The sequence below is a fragment of the Bubalus kerabau genome, chromosome 13 (genome assembly GCF_029407905.1).
Source record: "Bubalus kerabau isolate K-KA32 ecotype Philippines breed swamp buffalo chromosome 13, PCC_UOA_SB_1v2, whole genome shotgun sequence".
In the NCBI taxonomy this organism is placed as follows: domain Eukaryota; kingdom Metazoa; phylum Chordata; class Mammalia; order Artiodactyla; family Bovidae; genus Bubalus; species Bubalus kerabau.
The window spans coordinates 16,750,107-16,763,225 of NC_073636.1; positions in this window are offsets into that span (position 1 = coordinate 16,750,107).

Genomic DNA, 13,119 nt, shown 5'->3' on the forward strand with positions numbered 1-13,119 from the left:
CATAACTTACTGAGATAGCCTACTTATGGAAATGGGCATTTTGTAAACTTCTGTTTCTTAAATCAATGGTAATCGAAACTCAAAGTCTTAACATTTGGGTCTTTCTCTGGAGTTTTTGCTAATCAATCTGTGAACTGCCTGGAACCGTTAAGAAACATAGCAAAGTTGCAGTGATTCTAAGATTTCCTTGTGCACCCTCTGCCCAGCCCCATCTCGGCCACATTTCCCTCCATTGTCATGAATGCAAAGGAAGTCTTTATCTGAACAACTGTTCAACAGATATGGCTGCATGTACACGTACGTGTGAGGCATCCAATGGGGATCTTAATATCCCTGAAGAAAATTAACCATATTGATGAAAGTGAAAGTCACTCAGTCATGTCCGACTCTTTGCGAGTCCATGGAATTCTCTAGGCCAGAATACTGGAGTGGGTAGTCGTTTCTTTCTCCAAGGGATCTTCCCAACCCAGGGATCTCTCCTGCATTGCAGGTGGATTCTTCACCAGCTGAGCCACCAGGGAAGCCCAAGAATACTGGAGTAATTAGCCTATCCCTTCAGGGGATCTTCCCAACCCAGGAATCGAACTGGGATCTCCTCCATTGCAGGCAGATTCTTTATCAGCTGAGCTACAAGGGAAACCATATCGATAGATGATTCCTAAGTCTGATCCTAGGTCCTATACCTTTTCTCTTTAAAGTACTTGAGACAAGAGGAACCAAACTTTTGGAGGACAATTTTGCAACAAGTGCCAGAGGCCATCAGATATGTTCTTATCCTTCGGTCCAGCAACTCTGCTTCTAGGAATTCATCCTAGAGAAATACCAGAGCTGTGCAGAAAAACTTATGCAAAAGGTTGCTTATTGTGATATTACTTATCATATTAAAAATTACGAACAATTTAAATGTCAGTTAAGAGCTGAATGGTTAAATAAATTATGGTAAGGCAGTATTATAAAATAGCTTGCTGTTGTATAAAACAGATAGCTAGTGGGAAGCTGCTATATAGTACAGGGAGCTCAACTCTGTGCTCTGTGATGACCTAGAGGGGTGGGATGGCGGGGATGGGAGGGAGGTCCAAGAGGAAGGGGATCTATGTCTACAAATACCTGATTGACTTTGTCGGACAGCAAAAACTACACAACATTGTAAAAACAGCTATACCCCTAATAAAATAAACAAACAAACAAATAGATGGGTTTATAGCAGCAAATTTTTAAAAAATAGAATAAAATAGCATGCTGCCATTCGAGTCATTTGTAGAATATTCAGTGTCATGTATTTACAATTTATTAGGGGGAAAAAGCAGGTTGTAAAACATTACACTGTATTATTCTAAGTTTATATGATATGTTATAAAATATATATATTTAGAAAAGATCTGTGATGTAGCTATAAACTGGGACCTCGCTACTTCTGAAGATCTAGTGATCATGGGTTCAGTACCCCCTTAGCATGTCCATGCATATGGAAGTTCAGAGCCTTCCCTGAGATTCCTATGATTCCCAAGGAGAAGGATGAGGGAGAAGACACTTATGTTATCATGGCTACATCTGGTTGATTGAGATGTGAAACTCAGCCCTGTCTTTGTGCAGAGTATAATTATACACAGACACCCACACACAGAGACAGGCACTCAATAGCCCAGCCCACTGGGGAGGGTGGAAGGGGTGGGGAGGAGGGTTGGAGGACAGAAAGGAGGGGTTTCTACTTCAGCTTATGTCTGCTTAGTTGCTCAGTCATGTCTGACTCTTTGAAACCCTTTGGACTGTAGCCTACCAGGCTCCTCTGTCCATGGGATTTTCCAGGGAAGAAGACTGGACTGGCTTGCCATTTCCTTCTTCAGGGAATCTTCCTGACCCAGGGATCGAACCTGAATCTACTGTGTCTCCTGCATTACAGGCAGATTCTTTACCTCCTGAGCCACTGGGGAAGCACCATTTCAGCTTGAAAACCACCTTAAATTGTACCTTTGAACTCTACCGATATATTTATCTTATTCAAATTCAGTATATCCAAATAAACAAACATGTAAATTTTAAAAATATGAAGACTTTACAGTAGCACAACCCTGCTTATTTAACTTATATGCAGAGTACATCGTGAGAAACGCTGGGCTGGATGATGCACAAGCTGGAATCAAGATTGCTGGGAGAAACATCAATAACCTCAGATATGCAGATGACACCACCCTTATGGCAGAAAGTGAAGAAGAACTAAAGAGCCTCTTGATGAAAGTGAAAGTGGAGAGTGAAAAAGTTGGCTTAAGCTCAACATTCAGAAAACTAAGATCATGACATCTGGTCCCATCACTTCATGGCAAATAGATGGGGAAACAGTGGAAACAGTGGCTGACTTTATTTTCTTGGGCTCCAAAATCACTGCAGATGGTGACGGCAGCCATGAAATTAAAAGATGCTTACTCTTTGGAAAAAAAGTTATGACCAACCTAGATAGCATATTGAAAAGCAGAGACATTACTTTGCCAACAAAGGTCTGTCTAGTCAAGGCTATGGTTTTTCCAGTAGTCATGTATGGATGTGAGAGTTGGACTATAAAAACAGCTGAGCACTGAGAAAGTGATGCTTTGAACTGTGGTGTTGGAGAAGACTCTTGAGAGTCCCTTGGACTGCAAGGAGATCCAACCAGTCCATCCTAAAGGAGATCAGTCCTGGGTGTTCATTGGAAGGACTGGCTGAAGCTGAAACTCCAATACTTTAGCCACCTGATGCAAAGAGCTGACTCATTTGAAAAGACCCTGATGCTGGGAAAGATTGAAGGCAGGCAGAGAAGGGGACGACAGAGGATGAGGTGGTTGGATGGCATCACCAACTCAATGGACATGAGTTTGGGTGGACTCCAGGAGTTGGTGATGGACAGGGAGGTCTGGTGTGCTGCCATCCATGGGGTCTCAGAGTCGGACACGACTGAGTAACTGAACTGAACTGAACAGTAGCATAGGGTAGTGAGGAGGAATCAGGAAAGCGATGGTCTGATGCATGTAAATCCAGGCCTGTCAAGTGCCCTGGGTGGCAGTTTCTATGGCTATTGTTGTATAGACAACCCATGATCAATTATAATTAATGCTTGGCACATTTAGAACAATAGCAAAAAAAAAAAAAAAGAAAGAAAGAAAACAGGTAACAAAGCTCTCAGAGCCCATTTCCCATATAATGTCCCAATAGAAAGGATGGAAAGCATTGGGAGTTCCCTGGTGGTCCAGTTGTTGGTGCTCCATACTTCCACTGCCGGTGGCCTGGGTCTGATCCCTGGTAGGGGAACTAATATCCCACAAGATGCACGGCACCACCAAATAAAAAAAAGAATGGGAAGGATTACATTCAAAAATATTAATCAAAATAAAATTCTGGTCTAAACAAACCAATGAAAGAGATTTGACACCAATATGCCTGTTAGAAAAGATAAGGCTAACAGTGCTTCTTTATGACATGTACAGTAAGTATCAAAACACCACATATACTTTAAGAAAATAAAATCAGAGGATCTGATAGGGGCTTGAAATCCCATTGTTTAATCCTGACTTATCTTTCAGCATTTTCTTATCTATCAATTTTTCCTTGACAAGAAAAAGAGCTTGAAAGGCAGCCCCTCCCATTCACACAGTCTGCCTGCATCCGCTTGGGATGACCTACAAAACACTGTAGACTAGGGGGTTAAACAGCAGACTTCTTTTCCTACAGTTCTGGAGGCTGCAAGTTGGAGATCAGTGGGCCAGCATGGCAGCTCTCTTGCGGACAGCCACCTTCTCACTGTCTCCACGCACAGCAGAGAGACAGCTCTGGCCTCTATTCTTTCAAGGGCAGAGATCCCACCATGGGGCTCCTCCCTCGTGACCTCATGTGAACCTAAAAGCACCTTTGCAGTTCCCCATTTCCCAATACCACCCCATTGGGAGTTGGGGCTTCAACATAGGAATTTCCAGAGGGTGCAATTCATTCCATAACACAACCCCCAGTCCTTCTTTACTTAGAGGTCCATGATATCAATGTCATATCCATAGTCTGTGATCATAGGGCCCCTCATTCAGAGAAGCAGGTGCTAGGTTTTGACTTGTCTGTCTGACCAGAGGCAACCTTTGGATTTGATTTATTAACTCTCTGAATCTACCCACTAAATCATTTCTTACATTTCTTTCTTGTCATCCACATTCAGTCAATATGATGATCAGTGAGACAGAATTCAGAAGAGGCTCCATCATCTACCAAATAGTTTCAGTTCAATTCAGTCGCTCAGTCATGTCCGACTTTTTGCAACCCCACAGACTGCAGCACGCCAGGGCTCTGTGTCCATCACCAACATCTGGAGCTTGCTCAAACTCATGTCCATCAAGTCAGTGATACCATCCAACCATCTCATCCTCTGTCGTCCCCTTCTCCTCCCACCTTCAATCTTTCCCAGCATCAGGGTCTTTTCTAAGGATTCAGTTCTTTGCATCAGGTGGCCAAAGGATTGGAGTTTCAGCATCAGTCCTTCCAATGAATATTCAGGACTGATTTCCTTTAGGATTGACTGATTTGATCTCCTTGCAGTCCAAGGGACTCTCAAGAGTCTTCTCCAACACCACAGTTCAAAAGCATCAATTCTTTGGCAGTCAGCTTTCTTTATCAAATAGTTTAGAAACACCGAATTATGGGCACAGAGAACAGACTTGTGGTTGCCAAGGGGTAGTGGTGGTGGGATGGACTGGGAGTTTGGAATTAGCAGACGCAATCTATTATTTAGAGAATGGATAATAATAATATAAAAAAAACAGGGTGCTACTGTATAACACAGAAAGCTATATTCAATATCCTATGAGAAGCCATAATGAAAAAGAATATTTTTAAAAATGAATATGTGCATATCAGTTCAGTCGCTCAGTCGTTTCCAGCTCTTTGCGACCCCATAGACTGCAGCACGCCAGTTTTCCCTGTCCATCACCAACTTCTGGAGGTCACTCAAACTCACGTCCATCGAGTCCGTGATGCCATCCAACCATCTCATCCTCTGTTGTTCCCTTCTCCTCCTGCCTTCAATCTTTCCCAGCATCATGGTCTTTTCCAGTGATTATGGAATACATGTGCATATATATCTGAATCACTTTGCTCTATAGCAGAAATTAACACAACATTGTAAATCAACTATACTTGAATAAAAATAAATATAAAATAGTTTAGAAAGGAATCCATCTACAAGAGTTCACGTCGTTTTGCTTGGTTAAGGCGCCCCCACGTGTCTCTAGAGGAAACTAACATTTAAGGTCTGAAAAATCATAGTCACTTTGAATCATAATCCATAATATTTTTTTTTTACTTTACTTAGACTGAAACATCATGAAGGCATATACACAGATGATCAGAACACAGATCATGCCCTCAAGAGACTCGTGGTTCATAAAGAAAATCAGACACACAGACAGAAACCTGAAAAAAAGAGGTAAAAAGTGACAAATGTTTCCAATGCAGAGAGCACAGGTTCGATCCCTGGTCAGAAAACAAGGATCCCACACGCCAAAAAGAAGCAAGGAGGCACTCAAAGCCTTCAAGGAGACACGAAAGCTTTGAGTCTGTGCACGAATAAAGGGAAGAAGTGTGATCGAGTGAGGGCAGAGGATGAGTTTGGATTGGGGCCTCTCAACTTTGGAGAGATGTCCAGAAAAGAGTGAGAAATAAGGCCGGAAGCTGTGGGTTCACGATAGACTGTGATTCTCTAACCTCTGATGAAACTGTCTCACTTGGAGCATGGGATGATGCCCCTATGTGTGAGGGGGAGGCAGACAGGGTGTAGGGTGCAGGAGGACCAGTGAGGGTATCACTGTGGGCAGGGGGAGGGGTTTGAGAAGAGAAAGCTGTGCAAGGTAGCTCTGCCTAAAAGTGAAATACAGATGCACATTAAGCTACCGAAAATCACTCTCACCTACTTTGAAATAGAATTACATGTGGCATATAAAAATAATCACAACTCAAAATGGATTAAAGACTTGAACATAAGACCTGAAACCATAAAACTCCTAAAAGAAAATGCAGTCAGTAAGCTAACTTATATGCAGAGTACATCATGAGAAACGCTGGGCTGGAAGAAGCACAAGCTGGAATCAAGATTGCCGGGAGAAATATCAATAACCTCAGATATGCAGATGACACCACCCTTATGGCAGAGAGTGAAGAGGAACTAAAAAGCCTCTTGATGAAAGTGAAAGTGGAGAGTGAAAAAGTTGGCTTAAAGCTCAGCATTCAAAAAACCAAGCTCATGGCATCCGGTCCCATCACTTCGTGGCAAATAGATGGGGAAACAGTGGAAACAATGTCAGACTTTATTTTTGGGGGGCTCCAAAATCACTACAGATGGTGATTGCAGCCATGAAATTAAAAGATGCTTACTCCTTGGAAGAAAAGTTATGACCAACCTAGATAGCATATTGAAAAGCAGAGACATTACTTTGCCAACAAAGGTCCATCTAGTCAAGACTATGGTTTTTCCAGTGGTCATATACGGATGTGAGAGTTGGACTGTGAAGAAAGCTGAGCGCCGAAGAATTGATGCTTTTGAACTGTGGTGTTGGAGAAGACTCTTGAGAGTCCCTTGGACTGCAAGGAGATCCAACCAGTCCATTCTGAAGGAGATCAGCCCTGGGATTTCTTTGGAGGGACTGATGATGCTAAAGCTGAAACTCCAGTACTTTGGCCACCTCATGCGATGAGCTGACTCATTGGAAAAGACTCTGATGCTGGGATGGATTGGGGGCAGGAGGAGAAGGGGACGACAGAGGATGAGATGGCTGGATGGCATCACTGACTCGATGGATGTGAGTCTGAGTGAACTCCGGGAGTTGGTGACGGACAGGGAGGCCTGGTGTGCTGCGATTCATGGGGTCGCAAAGAGTCTGACATGACTGAGCGACTGAACTGAACTGAAGCTTCCTGACATCAGTCTTGGCAAACAATTTGGGGGATTTAACACCAAAAGCCTCAGAGAAGGCAATGGCACCCCACTCCGGTACTCTTGCCTGGAAAATCCCATGGACGGAGGAGCCTGGTAGGCTGCAGTCCATAGGGTCGCTAAGAGTTTAACACGACTGAGCGACTTCACTTTCACTTTTCACTTCCATGCATTGGAGAAGGAAATGGCAACCCACTCCAGTGTTCTTGCCTGGAGAATCCCAGGGATGGGGGAGCCTGGTGGGCTGCCGTTTATGGGGTCACACAGAGTCGGACATGACTGGAGTGACTTAGCAGCAGCAGCAGCAGCAACACCAAAAGCAAAAGCAATGAAAGCAAAAATAAACAAGTGGGACTACATCAAACTGAAAAGCTTCTGCACAGCAAATGAAACCATCAACAAAATGAAAAGGCAACCTACTGAATGAGAGGGAATATGTGCAAAGCATATATCTGTTAAAGGGATAATATCCAAAATATAAAAGTAATACAACTCATTAGCAAAACAAAGACCCAATCAAAAAATGAGCAGAGGATATGAACAGACATTTTTCCAAAGAAGACATACAGATGACCAACATATACACAAGAAGATGCACAACATGACTAGCCATCAGGGAAATGCAAATCAAAACCACAGCTTCACATTTGTTAGGAAGGCTATTATCAAAAAGACAAGAAATAACAAGTGTTGGCAAGAATGTGGAGAAAAAGAATGCGTGTGCAGTGCCGGTGGAAGTATAAATTGGTGCAGCCACTATGGAAAACAGAATGGTGCCCCCTCAAAAAATTAAAAATAGAATTACCATATGATCCAGCAATTGTATCTGGGGTATTTATCCAAAAGAAATGAAAGTACTAAATCTAAAAGATATCTGCACCCCTTACGTGCATTTCAGGCATTACTCACAATAGCCAAAACATGGAGACAACCTAAGTGTCCATCAACGGATAAGTGGATAAAGAAAATACAGTGCATACATGTAATGGAATATTACTTGGCCATAAAAAGTAGGACATCTTGCCATTTGCAACAATATGGAAGGGCCTTGAGGGCATTCTGCTAAGTGAAATAAGTCAAACAGAAAAAGACAAGTGCTGTATGATCTCACTTATGCTTGAAATCTTAAAAAACAAACAAATGAACTCACAAAGAGCAGATTGATGGTTACAGAGGCAGGGATTGAAGGGTGGGTGAAATGGGTGCAGGTGATCAAACTGCACAAACTTCCAGTTATAAGCTAAATAAGTCATGGGGGTGTAATCTGTAGCATGGTAAGTATAGTTAGCAATAATATATCATATATTTGTAAGTTGCTAAGAGAGTAAACCTTAAAGTTCTCATCACAAGAAAAAACTATTTGTGGTGATGGATGTTAACTAGACTTTTTGTGGTGATCCTTTTGCAGTATATACAAACATTGAACCATTATGTTGTACATTTAAAATGAATATAATGTTACATGTCAATTAAAAAAAGAGACCAAGAGCCTTAGAGCCGCTCAGCTCTGCACAGGGCTTACCAGACGGAGAGACGCAGACTCAGAAGGCTGCCAAATGGGGGGCTGGCTCACATCCATCCTCTTGATATTTTTACTCTGTAAGGACCCAATCTCCCTGCAAAAACCCCAGAGGAATCAGCTCTACCTGCTGGCCCTCCCACACCTTTTGTAAGCTCTGCAATTCTAGTGTTTTCTTTCTGCATCTTCTGCTATTCAATCATGCGGCTTCATAGCCACTTCTCTTCTTTGGGGCTTTGATTCTTCATCTTTAAGGCTTAGTTCATATGCTCCCCTTTCCAGGAAACCCTCCTTAACAACCTCTGAAATGTAGATCTTTCTATAGGCTCCTTCATATTTGCATACTGCTGCTGCTAAGTCGCTTCAGTGTGTCCGACTCTGTGTGACCCCATAGACGGCAGCCCACCAGGCTCCCCCGTCCCTGGGATTCTCCAGGCAAGAACACTGGAGTGGGTTGCCATTTCCTTCTCCAATGCAGGAAAGTGAAAAGTGAAAGTGAAGTCGCTCAGTCGTGTCCGACTCTTCGCGACCCCATGGACTGCAGCCTACCTGGCTCCTCCATCCATGGGATTTTCCAGGCAAGAGTACTGGAGTGGGGCGCCATTGCCTTCTTCGCATATTTGCATAAGTATCCACTTAAATCTGTACTATTATCATATGCAAATTATTGTCTCTAGGTTCATGGCCCCCTAATTTATGAGCATGTGGACAACTGAACTAGAATCTTTTTGGTTTATGTCCTTATAACCTTGGCCTTTTACCTCTAAATTTTTGTTGAAAATAAATAGCAGCTAAGCATTGAGTTGTGCGATCTCATATCACACATATATGTACACGCATACATTACATGTGTATCATGGAAGGTGGCAACAGCAAACAGGTACAGGGCACTATCCAGATGCCAGACAGGGGTCTAAGTTTTTCACATGTATTCACCCACTTGTGAGGTAGGTGGCGCTATTATCACCACGTAGTAGGCGGAGAAATAGAGGGGCTCAGTGAGATGCTCTACTTCCAGTCAAGCAAACCTGCCTCCATCCTCCCGCCCCTTAAACACCCGATTAAACCACTGCTGCTGAGGAGATCCGGAGAAGGCAATGGCACCCCACTCCAGTACTCTTGCCTGGAAAATCCCAGGGACGGGGTAGCCTGGTGGGCTGCTGTCTATAGGGTTGCACAGAGTCGGACACGACTGAAGCAACTTAGCAGCAGCAGCAGCTGAGGCGATCTGGGATCTTCCGGCAGTAGACCACTCTGCACGGTGGAATGTTCCATCTGACCGAAGGTTAACCTGTTCTGTGCCACGATATCCACTGCTCTTCCTTTCTTTTTAAAGTACTGACTCCTCTTAACCTCCTCTGCTGTTGCAGGACTAATTATTGGGAGGTGTGACGCAGTTACAGAAGGTGGGAAAGACAGGAACCAATGGTTCTTGCCCCTGCAACGTTCTGTTCAGGGACCGGAACAGTGTTGAGCTGCATGTCTCTTTCTGTTGCACCATTCAATGGAGCAAACATTCAACGTGCCCCTCCTACGTGAATCTTAGCCATCCAAAAGATCTCTATCAAGTCGACCAATAGAACCCTTTAACTTGGCAAGCTCACTCAAAACATCATCCATACACCCTCTTCGTCTGTTTGTACCACTTTTCCATAACTTTTACCTGCAGTTACTGAGTTCATTGGGTTAAAGCATCAGAGCAAACTCAAGAATTTGTACTAAATTAAATGGGGATAAAGGAAGCTCATTTCATCCATGCTCCCCACCCCACTTCATTTCTAAATTAATTTTCACCCAGCTTGGGGCATGGATCTCTATGAAGAAGTTTTAGGTTTGCAAAAAGGCATTTGGATAATGACTGGTGGATTATAAATAAAATATAAAGTAAAGCTAGGGCACTGAAAACCATCTGCAGCTGTGTGAAATGATGAACGTCTGAAATGTGTCTGGTTTGAGGGTGCTTGATCCTCCCATGACTTTTTTGGGGGTGGGGAGGATGGACAAATTGGGGGAGAATGAGGGAGAAAAGCTAGAGCAGGGGATCAGTCAGGTGCCAGAGGAATCTCCGCTGAAACTAAGCCCCAGATCTTTCACATTGTACTCTGAACCATGTCAGTTCATGCCTATCTTCGAAGGGCCTGAAATCAATAAAAAAAGAAGTTCAAAAACTGCTCCTTAGGCAGCTGAAAATCTGCCCTTCACTTTTCTTTCCCTGTACCCTGAGGAGTTCTAAATCTTCCCTCATTCCAACATCAAGCCAGAGATACCAGGCTCCCCAGAACTGTCTTTTATTCTGTATTATTTCTGCGACGTTCTGCCAAGCATCGGTGGGTCTTTAAAGGGACTGTAAAAAGGTAGCGAAGACACATCCGTTCGGCAAAGACATGTAGCACAGGCACGGCGCACATAAATCAAAGCCAGAAAGAAGCCCGCTAGCAGCCTGGAAATCAAATTGTGTCAGGGAGAAGGCCCGGGCGGAAAAATAGATTAGAAGGGCACTGAACAAGAGAGAAGAAAGACAGGCAGCCCCTACTAAAATTAATGAGAGGCAGAGGAGGCCCGGAGAAACAGCCTGACAGAAAAGATTCTTGCACTGCTTAAGGATGGACGAGTGTTTCAGCAAGTGATATTGACTCCTGCATGAATAACACAATGGCTGTCCAGCGCCACTTCCCGAAAACCAGGGCTGCTGCTGCTGCTAAGTCGAAAACCAGGGCTAGAGGCTCCAAAAGACATGAGGGGAGGAAGGAGACATGAAAGGGATGGGAGAGCAGGCACAGGAATTTAGATGAGCATGGAGACCTCCCTCACAGCCCATCCTTCAGGTGACCTCCAGCTCCCAGTCCCAACTTTGTGACTGCTCTGCTGATTGCGAGCAGGGCTGCAAAACCTCTGAACTAGGTTAACGGTACCTGTCTCATAAGTGATCTTGAGATGTCATAGGTAAAGGACCGAGTGCATGCACTGGCCCAGAATCAGGGCTTTGTATAGAGCAGCTGTTGGTAAATTAAAAACTTTTTTTCTTAATATATATATTTTATTGAAGTATAGTTGACTTACTATGTTTAAACAATTTTTCTTTCTTTCTTTCTTTTTTTTTTTTTACAGTTCTCAAAGTCTTTTTCCCACTTCTCCTCCAGGAGGCTTCTGTGTACCCCTTTTTCAAGATCCCACAGAAAGCCAGTTACCATCTTCTGGTTTTTCCTACATCCTACTTGCCCTATCCTTGGCCTCAAACCCAGGGGATCTTAATCTGGTCTCAAATTGGAGTCTTGTTTTGATTCATCAGTGGCCTCCCCAATCAATCAATATCATGCCTGTTCTTTCCGACTTCCAAGGGCTAGGCTTTTACAAATCAAAAGCCAAGAATTGCCCTTGTTAGTCTCTGAGTTCTACCTGAATGGAACAAGAACCAAAGAAATGGGGTGAGGGTGCTGTTGGTAGAGATCTCAATTGATATTTTAAAATATTATTCTGTACAGAAGCGTTCTGAGCAATCATGAAGCTGAGAATTAAAGGGAGCCTCACTCAAAGGAATCCAGCCTATCTCTGTGCAAGTTCAGTGGTCCTGCTTGAGGATGCCTTTGTATAATTGTGATCCTTGCAAAATTTCAGTGTGAAAGCTCCTTATGTGTGTGTTGCTGGAGGGGGGGGTGGGGTGAGTAAGGGGAAGGGTCGTCCTACAGACTAGGGGGGAGCCTTGAGGGCCAGACCTTCCCTTCCAAGGGTCATGCAAATCTCCAGAATCTGTGAATTCAATGAATACAGTTCAGTTCAGTTCAGTCGCTCAGTCGTGTTCGACTCTTTGCGACTCCATAAATTGCACCACGCCAGGCCTCCCTGTCCATCACCAACTCCTGGAGTTCACTCAGACTCACGTCCATCGAGTCAGTGATGCCATCCAGCCATCTCATCCTCTGTCGTCCCCTTCTCCTCCTGCCCCCAATCCATCCCAGCATCAGAGTCTTTTCCAATGAGTCAGCTCGTCGCATGAGGTGGCCAAAGTACTGGAGTTTCAGCTTTAGCATCATCAGTCCCTCCAAAGAAATCCCAGGGCTGATCTCCTTTAGAATGGACTGGTTGGATCTCCTTGCAGTCCAAGGGACTCTCAAGAGTCTTCTCCAACACCACAGTTCAAAAGCATCAATTCTTCGGCACTCAGCCTTCTTCATAGTCCAACTCTCACAACCATACATGACCACTTGAAAAACCATAGTGACACCGGGACTCTTATCACACCTGAGCTTTCAGCCACAGGACTGCTGTCTGGTGCCAGCCACCTGGAGCCTGGAAAGGGCCTCCCTCTCCTTCCTTGTGTGTGTGCTCCCTGGCTCAGTTCTGTCCGACTCGTTGCGACCCTGTGGACTGTAGCCTGCCAGGCTCCTCTGTCCATGGGATTCTCCAGGCAAAAATACTGGAGTGGGTTGCCGGCCCTCCTCCAGGGGATCCTCCCAACCCAGGGATCCAACCCACGTCTACTGCATCTCCTGCATTGGCAGGCGGATTCTTTACCCCTGTGTCACCTGGGAAGCCCCGATACTACTCGTGATGTTAGCCAAAGGCCTAGAAGCCTAGAATGCACCCTCCTTGGTGCACTGAAAAAACGCACGATACAAATTAGATCCCACAGGTTCTCGATAAGAGAAGACACAGAGCATTCAAA